Below are 19,938 nucleotides of genomic sequence, written 5' to 3'. Positions count from 1 at the left end.
TTTTTATATATGGTACTTCCCAAAGTCGTAGTTAACAATTCCCAGTGGTTAGAGCAGATGTCAATATTCCAACTAACCCTCTGATAAGTCCCTGTCTTTTCTAAAGCAATTCCCAGGTCCTGACCTGGAGAATTATTCTACATTCTTCTATAACTAAAAAAGCAAACTGTACTAACCCATGACACCCAGGTTGCCCAAAGCCCCATCCAATCTGGCTTTGAACACTTCCAACAATGCGGCAGCCACAGCTTCTCTGGGCAGCCTGTGCCAGTGGTTTACCACCCTCACCCTAAAAAAACCTTCTTTTTATCTAACCCAAACTGACCCTCTTTTAGTTTAAAACCATCACCCCTTGTCCTATCGCTACTGACCCTGCTAAAACATTTGTTTGTTGTGCCACGCGTGCAGTGCGTGCCACGGGGCAGAGCAGGGAGCCTTGGGAAGTATGCTCGGTTTAGGACAAAATGGCAACAAATCAGAGAGAAAAGGAGTGTGATTCCTGCCTCCCTTTCAATAATAATCACAAAAAAGAGCTTGTGGAAACGGACACGTTTTCCTTCAAAAGATATTTAACACTTCATTTTGCTTCGTCCTTTTCGGAATACTTCTTACAAAGCACAAAGGCTTTAAACAAAAGGTCATTAGGAGATAAAGAATTGAAGCTCTTCTTGCAAGAATGAAAGGAGAAGGCATCTTGACATTTTTAACGGGGTTTTTTTCTCCCCTCTCTTTTCCAAACTGAAAATTAATCAACGTTGATTTGATTTCACACACATAAGGCTGTTTTGTGGAAGCAGCATTTGCTGACAGAGAGGTGTTTGACAAGAAAATTCCAGCCAGAGGAGCACACAATACAATATGCTGCACACCATTAGGGTACACAAGCTGCAAGGACACTGGTCTCCCAGGGTTCATAATAAATCCTGTCCTTTTTCTGGGTCAAGAAACTCGTAGCTGTCTGGAGGTTATGCTAACACACCGGGGTTTGGGGACTGATGTTGAGATCTGAGGAATTCCTGCTGCCTGGAATAGAAACAATGAAATTGTTCCAAGGCACCATTTATTCCCAGGTGCCTGCAAGCTGTCATTTCTGGGGAAGATGAACAATTTGAGGAGATCTAATGCCTTCAGAAATAATTCAGGAAGACAGACTTCATTCAGGTCCCCAGGTCAGTAATGAATGGGACTCGCGTGAGTCAGAGGAGGAACGGAGGGGACCTGAGCAGCAGCTCTCCAAAGCCAGGTGAGCTTGTGCAGCCGTGCAAGGGGCACTGAAGGCTTTGAGCAGCTGGGACTGGAGGCCACACGTGCTCCAGAGGGGCTGGGTGGGAGCAGTGAGGCCCAAGGGGTGCAGCAGCCCTGGGGCTGGCAGGTACAACAGCAGGAGGCTGCTCTGCCAGCGTATCAAGGACCAACGCAGCCTTGTGCTACCCCAGCACCCCTGCTCCCCTCAGGAAATGCCTGCTTTATCTTGCCTCCTTTCACCTGTCAGTCAGCTCTAGTCTAAGACAGACAGGAATTCTCTGACTGGGAACAAACAAGCAATGCTATGAGCAGTGGGGTGTTGCCCCTTAGGTGTTTGAGAAAGAGCTGTGAGACGCCCTGAATGTGCCACAGCCTCGATGCAATGGAAGGTCAGAGGCGGGATGAGGCAGGAGCAGCATGGAAAAAATCACAGGATCATTAAGGTTGGAAAAGACCACCACGACCTCTAGACCCTATCACAAAGATATCCCTTCCCCACAGGACACACGGGTACCAGAACCAGTCCTGCTTCCCTGCAGCACTGCCCTGCTGGCATTCACTTTCCTGCTGGCATGCCACTGCTCTGGAATGCCGTGGGTCCCTGTATCTATGTCAGGGAGCAGAGAAAATGGCAAGGGAAAAGCAAACAAAGTGAATGAGGAAAGCATAACAAACCCAGCAGAAAAATCTTCCCACGCCACTCTGTGCTTTCAAGTAAATGAGGCTAATTAACTAATTGCCTAAATTATTAGGGCTATTTTTACCCTTGTATGAAGGCTTGGCGTTATTGCCAATTTCTTAAGACTCAGCACTGAACTCTCAACTTATCAGGAAGTTAACGAAGCAAAGCCCCTGGAGAGGGGACCCCCAGGGCAGAGCAGCTGCCAGGCCAGGGCTGGGTTGGGGCTCAGGTGGGCACCTCTGCAGCAGCATCTGCAGCAAAACCAGCCCTCTGGGTGATGCTGCTTGACACAGAAGCTCAGAGCTGTTTGCTGAAATCTCCCCTGCACCTGAATCACCCCTCAGGAAAGGATTTCTCTCCATCAGCTTCCCACTGCAGCCAAGATGATTTGGAGGAAGGGTTTCACACCTGGGTGAGAGAAGGGGAAGACTGATAGCTGTATGCCAGTCCTGGCTCCATGGAAACTCATCAGCTCTTCTGGGCAGACCCAGAGTAACCTTGGACAACTGGACCACCCAAAAGGAAAGGGCTGATCCACTGCTGTAACCTCGACTGACCACACTCATGGCCCCAAACACGCAGCCTCCAGGCAGGAATCCAACGTGGCAGGAGCTCCCTGCTTCTGCTTTGAGAAAATGCTGGCTTCTTGGGGTTTGAGGGATTTTCTCCACAAAGAGATCTAGATGTTTTCTCCTCTTCAGCTAAATGCCAACATCCCAGCTCCCTGGTGGCAATCTCAGTTAACTCCATTACAATCCCCCAGTCATTCTGGCTGAAGAGCTCATCCCCTCAGGAGCCAGAAGACGGATAGCTCTCCTTTTCTGTAACAAATCTCTCCTATCAGCTCTAATGAGGTGACATATCAAGCCTGGCTCTTCTCTCAGCACACAAGTACACAACAGTTTGGGGTGGCAAAGTCTCTTCCAGGCACATCACTGTGGAGAAGGGCAGGTGACAGTCTGCTGCCCTTTGGGTGCAGGAGTGAGCTCCCTCCTTGGAGTTATCTCCAAGTTTACCTTCAATGCTGGACCAGCCATGGCTTGGTGTGGCTGAGTCCTGGAGACTACAAGGATGGAGATCTCACAGCCTTTTCTGGCCATCTGTTGTGGAGCTGTGCCACCCTCTTAGTGCACATCTCCTTCCAAGAGCCCAGCCTGAGCCCCCCAAGCTGCCTGTGTGCCCTCTGCCCCCCTGTGAGTCTGCCTGCTGCTCTTGGGAGGAGTTTGGCTCTGTCGCCTCTCTAAGCTCTGTCCAAGCAGCTGTAGCTATTTAATGCTGCCTTTCCAATCTGGATCCTGCTGTCTGGCAGGATGAGCCCTGGAATGCTGGTCTGACAGTGCTGGTGAAGGGAACCAGCAGTTCACATCAAACGAATCCAAGTAAGCCGCAGATGTCCCTGGGTCAGCTCCACCCAGGCACTTGTGCCTCCAAACAGGGCTCCTGGGCCCCTCACAACTGTTTTGGTGAGGGTAAGTGAGATGAGGAAGGAGGACCAGATGGCAACCAGTGCCCTGGTCAGCAATGCCTGAGGGGCATCTCACAAATATGACTCACCATAATTTGTTGGTATCTGTCTTTCTACCTGCAGGCCCTCTCCCCAAACTCTGGTCACCTTGCTTGCTGAAAATCCCATTTTGCTTGGGGCTAGCCAGCTTTTTCTATTGAAAAACTCTATGTTTGACTAGTCCAGAGTGGAACCTCTGTTAGATCAGGTTCTTTTATCTTGGAAAAGATGAATACTTTCTCTCCTGTTTTGTCAGAGAAGCACAGAGAGCCATTGTTCCAAAATTTTGTAAATATAAAACAGAGATTATGGTCCCTGGGGTGACTTGGCAGGAAACTTCACCATTTTCAAGGGCCTTCCTGCATGTGAAATGGAAAGAGCAATGCTGCCCTGTAGCTCCCTGTTTGCAATGAACTTAGAAATTCTTGAATATCTGGCACAAGACATGCTGTATTATCTCCTACCTCATCTCCCGTGTATAAAGCTGGCAGCCTGGTCAGGGGAATTATTCCAGATTTGTGCTGTCCAGAAAACATCCTGACAGGAAGATTTGCAAGTCACGTCCCCCTGCTCAGTGCCATCTCCTGCCCCATTGCTCAGGAACCCACTAGAGATGATGAAATCTGGGTTCTCCACCCCGGGAGAGGGTTGGCAGTCCCAAACCAGGAGCTGGCAGGCGGTTCTCGCTGCCTGCTGCCAGCTCCAAGGGCTCTCACTGCCTGTTCCCATCACTCTCAATGTTCCCAAGACACCACCACCTCAGCCACCACTGCAGAGAAACCAAAGGCTGCCCTTTCCACCCACTCTTAGGGACCAGCAGGGAACCTGGATGACACTGGGGAGCCCAGGAGAGGTCAGGCCTGCTCCAATATTCACAATTCAGGAGAATATCCTGGTTTCTTCATTACCCCCAATAGAGCAGTGGAGATGGAGAGGATGGAGAGGACACAGCTACTTCCCTCCTGCTCTAGGGCAGGTCCTGCTGGAGGTGTTGGGGCAAAAGGAGTAAAAGTCTGCTTTCAATTCACCAAGTGCCTCTTCCCAGCACATTTGCAAGTCAGATTAAATTCCCCAGGTTTGCCTTCTGCATATTTTATCCACTAACATATTTGCATAGATTTAAATACAATACAAAGCCGCAGACACCATCAAAAGAGGCTAGAGAGGAAAGGGTAGGAGAAGCTTGTCCTTTTTCTTCAGGCTTGTGGAAGATTCTGTACTCAGAGGTCGGAGAAGGGGCATTGCCAGGCTGGAGCTGTGCCAGTCCCTCACCTGAGCAAGCACTGCTTGGAGGGACAGGCAGGAGCCACGGGAGACTTCAGCAGGTGGGTTCAGGGCAGGGATTGGCACTGCTGGTGCTGGGACAGAGCATTCAGTAACCTCAAGCCATGCCAGGATCACCTGACAGAGCAGGATGTCAGCTGGGAATTTGCTGCATGGCATCTCTCCAGAAAGTGGAAAAATCCCTTGGATACTGCAAAGGTTTCGTGGGAATGCCCCACTGGTGCATTGCCCAGGAGGTCTCAGCACAGGCACAGGTAAGGCACAGTTTAAACACACACTGGACAAAGAGAAGCACCATGTTGGATGATTAAAACCCCCATGTACCTGCAAGAAATGGAGAATAGATCCTGCTCACCCGAGCTGTGAAACACATTCATTCACCTGTTGCAGGAATTAATCCTTTTTTGTTGTTTTTTTTTTTTACTAACAGAGAGTGGCAGAGCTGTGCACACAGAAATCCTGTCTGAAATGAATCCCTGATAAAGGGGAAGCCAAGTTAAAAGGTGAGTTTTACTACCTGCCAACGCTTTGGGTTTTTAAAGGGTCTCTTGTGGAATTACTGTATTAGCAGGCTATTACAGGTATAGATATCAAACTGCTATGCACAGCAAGAAAAATCATAAAAGTTTTGAGATGTGACGGAAACACACAGAAAAAATGAGTCAGAAGAGGGCAAAAGGGGGAGAGGGGAGAAGCAGTGATATGCAGAGGGGAGGGAGGCTGGTAAATGATGGAGGAGATAGTGGAAAGGGGATGAAGAAGAGAGCAATGAGTAGTAGTGTTGGAAGAATAGAGAAAGATAAAAAGAGGAGGAGGAAGGAAAAATGAGATAAATGAGGGCAAAGACCAACTCATCATTTTGCAATTCCACCCCGGTGGAGAGGAAAATTGATGTCTGGAGCTTTTTTATGGCCAACCTCCTGGGCATGGGACAAAAGACAAGTTATTACCCAACCCCAGGTCAGGTCTGTAGCCTGCCAGCTGCCTAGACACATTCAGAGAGCCCAGGAGAGCTGTAAATCAAGGGGGCCAAAGAGATCGAGGGAGGCTGGGACCAGGCACAGCGGCGAGCTCAGCAGAGGCAGTATCACCAGAGGAGAGGAACGATCCGAGGAGCAACACGGGCAGATGAGGAATGCCCAGCTCAGAGGGCTTTGCTCATCTCTCCTTCATGCCATTCCTAAGGACAGCACTCCCCCAGAGATGCAAGTCCCCCTGCATTTCCTCCTGATTTCTCTTCCTATTGATTTTCAAGCCCTGAATACCATTTATTTTTGCTTGCTTGATTCACTCATTCATTGAATAAAGGCTTCATCACTATTATTATTATTATCCCCGTCACTGGGCTCCTCATCACACATTATATTATTTGCATTGCAGAGCTGGAAGATTTCAGGTTGAGGCAGGAAATTTGTGTGAGTTGTTATTACTGCAATCAGATGAAGTGAGAATTGGATCGGCGGAGGCTGCCAGAGCTCAGCTCTCCCAGCAGGACACCGAGGCTCTGCCCAATCAGGGGAAGCTGCTGCCTCGATGTGCAGGTCCCACCAGCAATTTTGGACTTGCCTGTGGTGTCCCACCTCTCCCTCCCTTCCCACCTCCCAGCCCCACCAGCTGCCAGCAGAGAACGGGGAAACGCGTCGGTACGGGAGGGCGAGGAATCAGAGAGGACTTGGCGAGATTGCACATTTTCTGCCTTGCTGATGGTATTTATTAGACAACAGAAAATAGCTATTTTACCATCTGCCTTGTAAAAAAAAAAAAAAAAAAAAAAAAGTAAAAAAAAAAAAAGGAAAAAAAAAAAAATCATTAAATTAATGGAATGTGCAGCTGCTGAACAGAGTGTTCCTCTTGCGGCCGCCTCCCCATTAGCCCAGCACTTGCTGGAGCAGGGAATCGGGCTGCCAAAAGGAGCTGTGGCTAACTCCAGCTCGTGTGGTGGGAGAGGATGGACAGACGGACAGCCCCCTGCTCCTCCCAGCCCCCAGGTCCTGCCAGGAGACTTAAAAATGCCCTGTTGCTGCAGACAAGGTCTAAGTGCTCCTTGCTCATCGTGCTGTGGAGCAGAGGGTCCATCCCCCTTCCTGCACACACCCCTGCTGGGTCAGCCTGTGAAGGGAGCCTCGGGGGTCTGCTCAGCAGGGTGAAAGTGCCTCCTTCTGCCCAAGCAGAGCCTGATCCAAACTGCAGCTTGAGGAGGTCACTGCTGCCCATGGTCATTTGCTGAGCACGGCAGGGTGTGCAGGCAGGTGAAGTCCCAATTTCCTGGCCTCTGCCACCTCAACATGACCTAGTCCATCCATCTATCCATCTCTACATCCCAGAGTTCCACCAAGCTGATGGTTCAGCTGGGATCACCAAACGAAGGGAGCCTCAAGTCTGGCTGACTGCACAGCCCAGAGGAGTTCCTACACATAAGCCTTTGTTTTGGCTGAGGGGAGACCAAAGATAACAAGCCCAATCCTTTCCCAATCCCAGCACGACAGGTGCACCATAAACCCGAGGTCCTGGATGATTTTAACGATGCTGACGGAGAGAGAACAGCAGCCAGTTTCACCCGCTCATTTCTACTGAACGGCTTTATGTGAACCTTTTCCTCTGACACTTGGTGGAGCCTGGGCAGTGTTTGATGGTGAAGTGATGTCCAAAATCCCGTATTACATGGGGCTTTGAGGAGCAGATCCACCGCTTTGCACTGCCACACTCTCCAGGAGGTATCAGATACCAAAACATGCTGCCTCGGCTCACTGCCTCACCACTTCATCACGAGCAGCTCCTGAAGAGTTTTATCTACAACTGCTTTGGGCCCAGCAGTTCTTCTAAGGAAATAAAGTCCTTTGTTAGTTCCCTCAGCACTGCCGATGTTTCAGGATCGCTGCAGCATAATCCACATTTAATCCTCAATTGTGTTTGCTGCTGCTAACCCCTCTGCTAATGCCAGGGAGCTCCCAGTGCCTCCACTGCTCCTCTGGAGCTGCAATCCCTTCCCTGCTGCCCTCTCCTCCTCTTTCTAGGAGGCTTTTCTAGATAGATGTTTCACCTAGGTGAGTTTTTACCTGTCCTTCACAGGGAATTTGTTCTCTTAAACTTGCTCCTTCAGCATTTACAAAGCACCTGGGGGGAAGCTGACCTTGGGAGACAGGTCCAGCTGCAAAGAGCTGCCCCCATTGAGTCTGTGGTGGGAGCAGGAGATGGGCCCCTGGATTTCAGCATGCAAAGGGAAGCTACAGGACTACAGCATGTCGAATCACCTCACGCCGAAATAAATCCTGACATAATAAGCCCTAATACCGCCAAAGAAACTATTACAGTCAGTTACAAAAATAATCCACATTGAAAATCGGTGAAAATACCTCTCCCCAGTGGAATGACATGGCTCTAGAGGATCAGTTCCAGTCAAAGATGATCATTTCATGTTTACCCAACAGATGAGGGCACCTCCAAAAGTCAAATGTTTGCTGCCAAAAAAGCCCTGCCTAAGTGAGGTTTTGCCACCTCTCATCAAAGAGTTGCCTTTAAAAGGGATGAGCAAGTACAAAAGGGAAGACCATGAAAGGCAGAGATCAAATCAAAGTCCAGAAGGTTGCTCTGACTCTCTCTTACACCACTGCCTTCATTCCTATCAATCCAATCAATTTGCAGCAGCAAGGGCAGCACAAACACCAGCCTGATTGCTTCTTTAGCAGAAATTCTCAGGTTTTCAGAGGCTAATGGCAAAACTTCTCTTAGCTTTTGCCGGTGTTGCTGCTGATCTTGGGGATTTGAAGGCAGAACCCTGTCTGCAATTTGCTGATTTTATCTACAGCATCAGCTGGTTGTGTTTTCAGGGCTGTAGGTGTCTCAGCACGTGTGGATTTGGCCTGTGGTGTGAACATGCTGCCTTGGGCAGTGGTGGCAGTGCTACTCTCTCAGAGGAACCTGTGACACAGGACCACCAGGTTGCTGAGCTCCTTGCTGGAGAGGCTCACGGGTTGTTTTAGAAAGCAGGTTAGCCAGAAAGACATGGCAGAGTAGCAAAAAAACAGGGGCTGACATTTTTTTCCTTGGAAAAACATTTGCTTTCTTAGGGAAAAAAAAAAATGAACAACCCACCTAATTTCATGTAAACAAACAAACAAACAAACAAACACCCCCAAGTCCCTTTAATTAAAACTTGAAGCCTGTCACGGGGAATTTTGATTAAAACGTTGACATTTTGCAACATTGCCCTTGGACAAATCGCGAGCACCAAAAGCTCGGAGACAGGGACACCGTGGAAAGTGACTCTGCGCACGCCAGAGCGTTTGGGAAGGACATTTCATCTTCCTGCAGTCAGGTGTGTCGGTAATTCCGCGACGTTTCTCATGTGTTTGCCCTTCCCATGTCCACGTGCAATCTGCACTGCAAGGGGGCCGTGGCAGGACTGCGAGAAGGCCAAGAGAAGGTCGTGTGGTTGCACAGAGGGAAAATGCAGCGCGCCCCTGGCAGGGCTCTGCGGGCTCCAGGCGCCGTGTGGAAAGGAGGGACTTTGTGCCTGTGTGCCTCCTGCTGCTGGCACAGGCATGGAGCTGCATCCCTTCACAGAGCCCAGCACACATTTTTACAGCGGCCCAAGGTCAGGGGTGCTGGCTGGGGCAGCGAGAGGTGAAGCACAGCTCCCAGATTTCGGGTCACTCGTTTGTTCCCCGGGAATTTGCGGAGCCGCAGGTTGCCGCAGCGCCCGCAGGTCTCCAGGACGCCTGCAGTGCTCAGAGCCTCACACAGCGGGATGCTTCCACCTCGTGAGTCAGAAATGCTGGTGCTGAGGGTCTCTCCTGCTTAGGAACATTCTGATACATCACCCCCGGCTCAGCTGCAGACAGCAGCCGTTCCCTGGGCCCTGCTCATCCACACACGGACCCATGTCCACCTCAACCACCCATGGAGGAAAACCAGAGGAGACAGACAGGGAGGAAGGACCTCACCCTCTAGGTCTGCCCTGGGGCTGATGCTTTTGAATACCACAAGTCCCATCTCACATCATTTCCCCGTTGCCCCATCCCTCTGCTTCTCCCGTGCTTACAGGAGCACTCGGTTCACACGAACAGATCCCAGCGACCCCGGATGATTAAAGGAAGCGCTGCCTTTTAAATTGCTCTGATTGGAGTTGACGGCCGTGTGGAATTGGACACTTGGCTCTAATGATGTGTGAAAATCTCCCCGCTGTGACCCGTAGTTCCAGCTGTGGAAAATAAGGAGAAAGGCAGAGGAGGGGCATGAAAAACCCCTTTCAGTGGGAGTCCCAGATCAGACAGAGGTTTGTCACTCAGAACAGTCCCTCTGGGGCTCTGCTCAGTGCCTGCATGTGGCTGGGAGAAGTGGCCCTGCTTCACACAACCGATGGTGTGTAAATGTGGCACCAGCGGCAGCAGATGAACTGGAGACATGGTCCAGTGCAGATTAGCATGGCCAAAGCATCTGAGCCACACTGGAATCTCACTCCCAGACAAGGAAGGCCTGCCAGTTTCATGGGTGGGCTCCATCCTGGCTCTGGCTGGTCCCACCGATATTCCAACGCTGGCGTTGGGGGGTGTTATCCGAGACTGAGGGGCTGCTGGTGCGTGCTGGCTGCCATGGCACAGCCGTGCTGCTGGAGCATTGCTCGGGCTGTGACTCCTCTGGATGAGGCTGTGGTGAGCTGGATCCAGCCCCAGGGGCAGGCAGGCACAACCAGCCTGCAGCACAGCACGGTGGCTTCAGTCGAGTCCCACGAGCACGGTAAGAATCGTCTCAGTGAGCAGACCACGCTGTCCCCAGTGCACAGGGGACACCAGCTGACACCTCCTGAGCTTGGTCTCCATCACTGCTGCTGCCAGGGGACCAGCCAGCAGATCTCTGCATGAAGGCAATGTCAGCCCAGCCCATTCAATGTCTTCTGTCCCCACCCCAGCCCCCCTGTTATTAAATCCCTGATGACACCTGAATTCAAAGCAAATCTGGCCATACACAGCCTAATCCTTCCTCTCCAGACAAATTGGCTTCTTAGAGGCCCTCCACGCTGAGATTCACTGTTCTGAGGCAGAGGGGAATGTCCAGCTGGGCTCTGAAACAAAGGATGAGTTTCCTCAGGCTCAGAAGGGGCTAAACAGACCCACGGGGGGAGGCCGGGCACCGGCCGGAGATGTCCTGCAGCGAGTGACCCTCAATGTGACATTGATGGCTCTTAATTCCTAAGCCCGCTTTGGAAGGATTTCAGTAGATCCAATTTAATCACTGCAGCCTCTTCATCTCCCCTGTCTCAGCTCAGGGTAATGTTATGCATCCTCCTCCACCGGTTTTCTCCAAGAACTGGCCACCCTCCTCTGCCTCCGGGGATCCCCAGCGTGAGGCCACCAAGCCCTTCACCTGCTGCAGGGCGTGGGGCTGCCAAAGCCACAGCTGCCCTCGGCCTGTTTACCACCACACAGCTCAGAGAGCTTCTGCTTCATTTCCCGTGCCCGTGGGAGGACTCGTTGTGGCGCTAAGGAGGGGCACGGCTCCCCGCAGGTGCACCCACCACCTCCCCACTGCTGGGCTGCACCGTGCGTAGCATTAAACATTGGAGCGCTTGTCAAAACGTTGTAACCGGGGGTTTTTTTTTTGTCTTGTTCCATTAGCTCCATTTGCAAAGGCCACCACTGGAACTACTGAACGCTTATTTCTACTGAATCCAGCTTAGAAGTGACGATCTGAGGGAGCGGGAGACAGGACAGTGTGTTCCGCGGCACCAGCTTCTCGCCACCGCCGCTCAGCTGAGACACGCTGGCTTTTGAAATATCATTGTTATTCCTACCTCAGAGAAACCTAAAATAAAGAGGTTGGCTCTTCCATCTGCTTGATTTGCTCCTGCTGATTAAATAGGGTACACAAATATCAGGCAGGTGGCTGCCCCGTGGAAGTTCTGGGGCTGTGCGTTTAAACACCCTGCACAGTTTGTGGTACCGGCCACGGGAGCTGAATTTCCTCCCCAGGTGCAAAATAAAGTGTGGTTATTACAGGAATTTCCTGTTGCTACAGAAGCACACACATGGATCTTCCTCCCTCGCTGCCTGTGCATGAACAATGTCTTATTATGCAAATACTATGAGTATTAGACAAAAAGCACGGAAGAAAGCCGGTGGAGCCAGCAGTTTAGATGGAGGGAAGCATGGGGGGGGGGGGGGGGGGGGGGCTGTGGGGATCAATGGTCCCCAGGTTTGCTTCATGTTCACTTTATCAGCAAGAACGACACAGCAAGAGGGAGTTGCATGGTGTTGGGGACACCTGCAGCCCCCAGGGACATTGAGGAGATGCTCAGCATCTGGCCACTGAACCCTGCACCAGGGTCACTGCAGGGCTCAGCCTCCCCAGGCAAACCCCAATTTTGCAGGAGGGATCTGGGCTTGCTGCAGGACAATGGGACAGGACTGCTGGTGGCAGCCCTGCAATCGACAGCCTCCCCCCATTCAGGGTTAAAAAAAAAAAAGGGAAATCTAAAGCCTTCTTAAAGACTTCCCTGCGTTTTAGCTCGTTGCTATTTAAAGACATGTGAGAGCCCAAGAGTTCCAGCCCGGCTGCCTGGATGCTTTGCAAAGTTGTAATCCCCGCTAGTGACATCACGGGCCGTTGCCATGGGGATGTCACAAACTCAGAGCTGTGACTTCATCGCAGCAGAGATGGGCAGCAAGGGAGGCAGTGCTTCCCAGCCACCAGTGCCTCTGGTAATTAGCAAACTGGCATGGAAAATCAGGATGAAACACAGAGGATAGGGATATAAAACCATTTTGCGAGTGCGGTCTATTGGAAAGCATTCCCTCGTGAGAAAGCGCCTCCTTAATGTATCCTGAGCTCTTAAATAACCCGCAAAAGGCAGGGAATAAAATAGAAATTATAGTGATTTGTTTTATTGGGCATTTCATTGAGTAATTAAGAGGATAATTATGAGAAGGAACATTAAAAGGCGTTACTCTCAGCCTTCATCCTGCTTTACAGGAGCATCCTTACATTGAATGTGCAGCGTCATCCGACATTGTCCTGTGCCAACGTGGGTTCCCTGCAGGGAGGGAGGCATGCATGGATGTGGGAAGGGGTGGGAAACATCTCCCCCATGGCCTGACAGGATGCCAGAGCTCTCCCAAGAAATGCAGGGTGGGAATGGTAGGTTGCAGGGAGCAAATCCCACCTTCATGGTGTCTCCTGGCATGTGTCAGGCCCTTGTGCACCGTGTGTCGTGCAGGGGAGGGAAAAACTGGGGAGAGATCAGTGTGGTGTGAAGCACTGACGGAGCACCACAGCCAAGGCACAAACGACAGAAAGCTGGGAATCCAGCTGCAAGCTCAGCACAATGGTCACCCTGCACCAGGAGGGCAGCTGTCACCCACCCCCCTTCTAACACCTATCCCCCTTTTTTGTCTCCTCACCTTTGGAGAATGCATACAGAAGTACCTGGTTAACTAATCCAGATCCAGACAGGTCGCAGCAGCACCCCAAGAGCCCTCAGCAGTCACAACTCAATCTAAACTGCTGCTCTAACACTGCCAGTGTTTCCCCCAGATGAGGAAGCCTTGGTGCTGGCCAACACATCATGAAAACACATCAGTGAAACAAAGACCTACTCAAGTCCCAAAATCTGCAGCTCCTTTCTGACCCCAGCACATCTCGCTCCACCCCATTTACCCACCAGCACAGACACACTCCAAACAGAAATGTCAGGACATCAGGTCCCACCACAGGCTTCCTCCAGAGCCCATGGCGCCTCCTGGGGACACCAATGCTCACAATACTGACACCTTCCAAGAGCCCCCAGGTGAAAGCCAGCCCCAGGGACAGCAATTTGTCCACTTCAAGTCCCCAGTGGTCACTGCAGAGAGCAAACGTGGCAATATGGGAACTGCAAACAGGAGTGATGGACACGATGAAGAGAAAGAGCTTTACTAGAAGCAACGACTCCCACTGGACAGGCATCTACAAACACTGAGGTGACAGATGAGCTGATGCCCATTACCTCCTCAAACCACTTGCATGGGCGTCAAAACAAGCAACCAACCCACCCAGATAAACGAGAAACCCCAACCTGCAACATGCAGTGCTGACCAGTTGCTAAGATTGAAGCAGTCCTTAGGTCCTTGCTTGCTACAAAACATATATTTAGGAAAGCATGCTTTAAACTGGCCTCTGTGGCTGGAAACCCCTTTTTCCTCCCTAGGGAGATGGATGTGACAGCTATAACCCAGTTGCTTTGCTGGGTTTCAGGGACAGTGGCTTGTCCATGTTGAGCCCAAAGCATCAGACAACTGTCAGAAAAATCCGCGTTCAGGAAGTCACCAACCCTCCCTTTTCTTGTCCTGGGAGCCACGACTCCCCTCCATACTCCCCTGCTCAGGGGGAGCAATTTCCACCCTCTTCAAAAGAGAGTAAAACTGGCTTTTTGGCTTCTGGCTGGCCCTACCAGGCACGAGAGCAGCTTGCTGGGAGACTCGAGTGCTCAGCACAGCCCTAAAACAAGGCTCCAGTTTGAAGTGCATGGATTGAGGCTGGATTAAGAAAACCCAGGAGGAGTGCTTAGCTCTGCTCCTGCTCTAAAAACGCTGCTCAGCAGCAGCAGCCAACGCAGCTTCATCCTGCTCAGCCCTTCATGTGATCCCTTCGAAGCGCCGGGGAAGCGGCGATTTCGTATGCGCGGTTCGACGTGATCTGGGAGCAGGGAATGGCAGGGAATGTGCTCAGCCTCCCAACGCTGCAGGAGCACCCAGAGGGGAGCTGATCCTCCCTGAACCAGGAGCAGGGAATGGCAGGGAATGTGCTCAGCCTCCCAACGCTGCAGGAGCACCCAGAGGGGAGCTGATCTGGTTCTCACCAAGAGGAGCAGCATCAAAAACCTCCACAGGGGCAGGGAAATAACAAGAACAAACACAGGACAAAATGCCACCACTAACCCCCAGTACAGCCCAAAGAGCCTTGCACTGCCTGGGTGCAGAGCAGGTCCCAGGCAGACACCTATCTGTGGCTTGAGACAAGTTTAGAGAATCCCTTCTGAAGTTTCCCTCTTGCAAACACCTTATTTCTCCCCTCTAATCAGTGCAACGAGCAAGCTTAGTGCAACACAAATAGAGAACAGGGGACAAAACAATTTTCCAGCCCATACCTGAAGGTGCATCCTTCTTTTCTCACCAAGCAGCAGGGAGGACGTTGCTGTCTCTCGGTAATTTTCCAACATCCTGTGTTGCAGGTAGATTTATGCACTGATCATAGTTGAAGCTGTTAATAAAAAAGTGCAAAGAAAACGGGTTTTACTGTGAAGCACAGGGCTGCTTTTCTCACAGCTTTGCATTATCATGACTTCCTCCTTTTTTTTAATCTTTTTTTCTATGATTGACCATGTTTGGGGTTCAAAGCTTTAAAAATAAATCGCGGATCGTCTTTCATCTACTATGCATGAGAGAGTCAGAATCATTACATGGTTTAAATGGATATTTTGGAAGCAACTCTGGACCAAGCAGTTCCTGCTTTAACTGGGAGCCAGAGGGATGAAGCTAATTTGCAAATAATGTTACATGCTGGTTTTGCTTGAACTTGGGGAAAATCTGCAGTGGCTACTTGTCATTCTTTGTGAGAAATTGAACAAAATGAAAATCAGTTCACTAGTTAAAAAAGAAATATGTATATATATTAAAAAAAAAAAAAAAAAAATCTGCAGCAGACCAATTTCTCCCGCATCAGGGGAACATCCCAGGACTGCAATTAAGCCGTGGCTCAGCACAAACCCTCCTGCTGCCCGAGCACTGAGGACAGGCACACCGGCCGTCCTTTTCCTGGGAGCAGATTTTGAACTCGGTGAGCTGCGAGCTTTTCTGCAGCTCTGCTTGAGCCACCTCTTCCTCAGGCAGTTCAAAAGTCAACTTTCCCCTCCAGCATCGCTCTCGCCTTCCCCCAGGAGCGGGGGCTCCCGATTCTGCAGCACTGCACCTTCGCAGGGAATCACCTCTCGATGACTTTGTGGATAATGCATTCAAGGGGAAGCAGAGGAGTTAATATAATGTAATTTTCCATGTTTACTGCATTATTACAGTGGTTGAATCTGCTGATTAGTTCCCTTTTTTAATTTTTTTTTTTTGCCATCTCTTCCTAAGCATCCCTTTTATTTTTGCCCTGCTTATCTGCATAGAGTCATTCATTCACACGGCTGCTGCAACAGCAAGCAGGGCCAAAGCTGTCATTTCTCCTCCCTTTCACATTTTAATCTTGCAGACCTCAATCTCTGTGATACCACTATTACTTTGTCCATATCTGATCTAACGGGAACCTGCTATTATTTTTTTTTTTTTGGCCTTAAAAAGAGAAAACTAATCTGAGCAAAAGATCATGGTGGCTGTGGCTGTGGCACTAATGATCCCAGGCATGCCTCCTAGCAATGAATCCAGTGCTAGAACAGAGAATGTTTGTTTCCCTTCTCTCTACAGAACTGCAGGACTGACCCCTCATGCACAGGCAGCTCCCACGAATAAACAACATTGCCCCGATCTCCTGGGGGAATTCATTCCTCTGCCAAATATCTCAGCAGCTCTTCTTATTGTCTTATTTGTCCAAACAGTGGAAAAACAACTCAAGTGGAGCCACTCTCCAACAGCACGACTGTTTACTGGTTTATTCAGATTTGCTCCCCTACGAGCTAGGAAAGTCTCTTGCCCCAGTGGTCATTAACTGAAAAGAGAGCGGGGAAATTTCCTGTAATATGAACAATACCAGAAATAATGCTCCTCCTTCCTGTTCTTTGAAGATCACGGCAAGACACTTTGGCCCCTGGGCTCCCTAATGCTTCCCCCCTCCAGCTCTGAGCTATCACCCCAACTGGAGACCATCCGCTGAAGCATCAAGCCAGGATGCTCTGTATATGCCAACCACATCAGCCAGAAAGGATTTACTTGGGAGAGGCAAGGAGACAAATTGAGGAATCCCTCTCCTCCCTTCTCTTTCATGAGCAGGTTTGCTCGCTCAGTCTTCTCACTCCATGTCCACAATCTGCACCCTCAGTGTGGTTTGTACCTAGGCTGTGCTCATCACCTCTGCCTGCAGTCCAGAGACCTCCACGTGTCCCCTTCTCCCAGGATATTATAAATAAACCAGGGGCCATGTTCAGTTCTTGCTCTGTGATGCAAGCAGGGATGTGGAACTGCTTCAAAGACACTCAGCACTGGCAGGGCACAGGGTCCTGCCTACCCCCTGTCCAGGATTTACACAGATGAGACTTCTGGAAATCAAACTGAGCCCTTCCCCACATCCTCTGCTGGTTTGGAGAATCCCTTGCTCACAGAGCTCACAGCTGCCCAAGCTGTAGCACTGCAGGAACCCGACCATTTCTCAGTCTACCTGCACCCCATCGTGATTGTATTCACTGTTAATGAAAGATTAAGTGTTCTAAAGAGCTATATTAATTTTAAAGCTACTAGTAATCATCAGCTGTCCCTCGCTTCACCTCACAAGCCTGAGAGCTGTAACAAAAGAGCAAATTCCAGCTCAGAGCATCTGTAAGCTGTGATCCACAGCTCCAGGTCCCACAGGCATTTTCTGCAAGTAGTGAGGACCCTCAAAGATCCTCAAATGTGAGCAACCATAAAAAGCCAGAAATGGCAAAAAAATAACTCTGTTATTCTCATCTCTGAAAGTCAGGACTAAAACAAGCAGGACTGAAAGTCAGGACTAAAACAAGCCTGCCAGCTCTGCAACACCGATCTGACTTCTCTCGTGCCAGGCTGCACCCCTGTGATCATCCCAGGAGCCCAGGTTTGCTCAGCAGCAGCCGCAGCAGCCATTAGATGCTGATAACCCATTCTAGTTCCAGGAGAAAGTCTGCATTTCCAAATGTGTCCCTTGCCCTCCTCCTCCTCTTTGGGAAAATGCAGCTCCTTGCAGGAGCAAGAGCCAAACAAAAGTCACAGCGGACCCATCCCAAATCAGTTCTCATGGGACAGGAGTGTCCCTATGATCACATAACACCCATCCCACCTCCCAAAAGTGGCATTTGCTCCCATCAGAGGCGCTCCATCAGCACCAGGAGCAGGGCCATGTCTGCCCTGAATCCTCCAGCTCCTCAGTAGGGCAGGCAGAGCAGGAAGCCGCCAGCCCCAGCAAGGAATCTGTGTGTCAGAAGGGCACATGTGCAGGTACAGAGCATCCTCTGCACGCCAGAAGCTTTCCTGCTGGCTCGGCACATCAGCACCGGTGGTGAATCACATCTCCTTTGTATTTCACTTGGAGGGACAGGGAGAAAGACGTATTTCACAGAAGAGAGTCACAAAGAGGCCCACCTAGGAAAATAGGCTATTTTTGGCACTATAATCCCTTTCCTGTGAAGAAGAGAGGGGGGGCCCAAGAGACTGAAGGAGCTGCTGAAACCCAGAGGGGAATCTGGTAGCAGAGCCCAGGGCATAATTCAAATTATCAGGGACCAACAACCAGGACTAAGACCCATGTTTAAAGACGGTAGCAGCCTCAGGACTGAGAACTCTGCTTCGCCACCTGCCTGCCCACCAATCCTGCCGTGAGCCACGCCAGTGTGGGATGCTGCGGAGCAAGAAGGTGACAAGGAGCACTCTGTTTGCTTCCACGGACCTTTCCCAATTATGCAAAGACCTGGCTCTTCATCTGAGCGCTAATTCTCACCCTCTTTCATCCCATTCTTTTGCAGCTTTTCCACAAATCCAGAATGCATTTGAGCGATCAGCACAATGTTTAGTGAGAAAATCGTATGCTACATTTCCGCTTGGCATGATTTTGAAATGGTTAAGCTGTTAAGCCCTGAAAGGGAAGTTTTAAGAACACCGTGAATAAAAGAAGCCAAAAACAAAAATAAACCAACGGCGGCGAAATTAGAGCGCGACATAAAGGAACCATTTGGATGGATCCTTTTTTGCAGAGAAATGGTGCGTGCTGGCGGCTCCAGTGCCAGGATCTCTGCAGTCCTGTAGCACTTGGACTTTCATTACAACGGCAGAGGAATAAATGGAAGGCCACCACCAGCACACAGGAGAGGTAGGGAGTTTTCCTAAGCTGTGATCAAATCCCTTACAAACTTCTCTAAACCATGGCCGCACGGTACCTGAGGCGCCCTTTGCCCCACTCTGTCCCAGCACGGGAGGTGCTGTCAGAGCAGGAAGGGGCTGCTTGACACACACATAAGGTCAGGCAGTGCTCCAGGGTGGAGTACCCCAGAAACGCTTGTATACCAACATTTTACAGATAAACTCTTCCAAGGAGAAGCAAATCCTGCCCCAGCGTGTGTCTCACACAACACAACCCCAGCGATGCTGGTCTAAGGACAGCAGGATGTGCCCAGAGTGTTCTGGGGACAGGGGGGACTCCCCACCTTCACCCAAACCAACTCGATTCACACAGTGAGGTGACAATTGTGTGGCCCCTCTGTCCCCTGGGTCACTCAGAGGTCCCTCCTGAATTATGCATTGCTCACACTGACTTGTGCAGCCAGTTACTGGGCTGCAGGACACAGCTCCGACCACGACCATTTTACACTGGTTTTTGTCATAAAATGTGATACAATGCTGGATCGAAAGACCTCCCAGAATCCATACATGCGACAATGTCCCACTCCAGCTGTGATACAAAGCATTAAGGTAATGACAGTTGCATTCATACCTGGTACTTTTAGATCCACCCAACCCAGAGCAGCTGAGAGGAACAAGGGCTCTCTTTCTCCCACTCCAGCCTCCCCTGAGCCACTGTGAAGTGTTTGTTAGTCAAAGAGCTCCTGCAAGAGAGCTCTCTCACCTGGGAGGGCCTGGATCAGAGACACCAGGTCAGGTCATCTACAAAGGTAATGGTGGGAAAAACATCGTTCCCAAGCACATTCATGTCTGTGCACGTCTGTGCAGAGGTCAGGCACGCTCTGTGTAAGGGCATCTCCTGTCCAGTTCTGTGCCCTGACCCAGCTTCAGCTGGGAGTGGTAAAGAAGATGAACAAACAGCCCAAACCAGCCTTTTCCTCCACCCCCTACAACTTCTCCAGCTCAGGTCCTCCCCAGTCTTTCTGAAGTGCCAAAGGATTTCACACTGGGTGTGCACAGTCACAGGATGAAACCCATGACCTGTAGCCCCAAACCCTCTGCTCTGCTCCTCCTGGAAGGCAGGAACCTGAGCAGTCAACCCACCACCCACATCCACCCTGGGAGGAGTTCTAAGACTTGCCTAGAAAAAGTCAACACCAACCTGAGTCACCACTGGCAGAAGTACCGCT

At 50.5% G+C, this 19,938-nt stretch overlaps 1 protein-coding gene across 2 annotated transcripts in view; it reads right to left on the bottom strand.

Moving 5' to 3' along the window:
* ELFN1 (extracellular leucine rich repeat and fibronectin type III domain containing 1) overlaps positions 1-19,938 on the bottom strand; it is a 103,492-nt gene that overhangs the window by 66,393 nt on the left and 17,161 nt on the right. For both annotated transcript variants that reach the window (XM_040079617.2, XM_040079618.2), the window contains exon 2: positions 14,836-14,948. The gene's annotated coding sequence lies outside the window, so the exon portion shown is untranslated. The remainder of the gene's footprint in view (positions 1-14,835; positions 14,949-19,938) is intronic.

Source organism: Hirundo rustica, chromosome 15 (genome assembly GCF_015227805.2).
Source record: "Hirundo rustica isolate bHirRus1 chromosome 15, bHirRus1.pri.v3, whole genome shotgun sequence".
In the NCBI taxonomy this organism is placed as follows: domain Eukaryota; kingdom Metazoa; phylum Chordata; class Aves; order Passeriformes; family Hirundinidae; genus Hirundo; species Hirundo rustica.
Note: the sequence above shows the minus strand (reverse complement) of the source record. Positions and strands in the feature narration are given on the sequence as shown.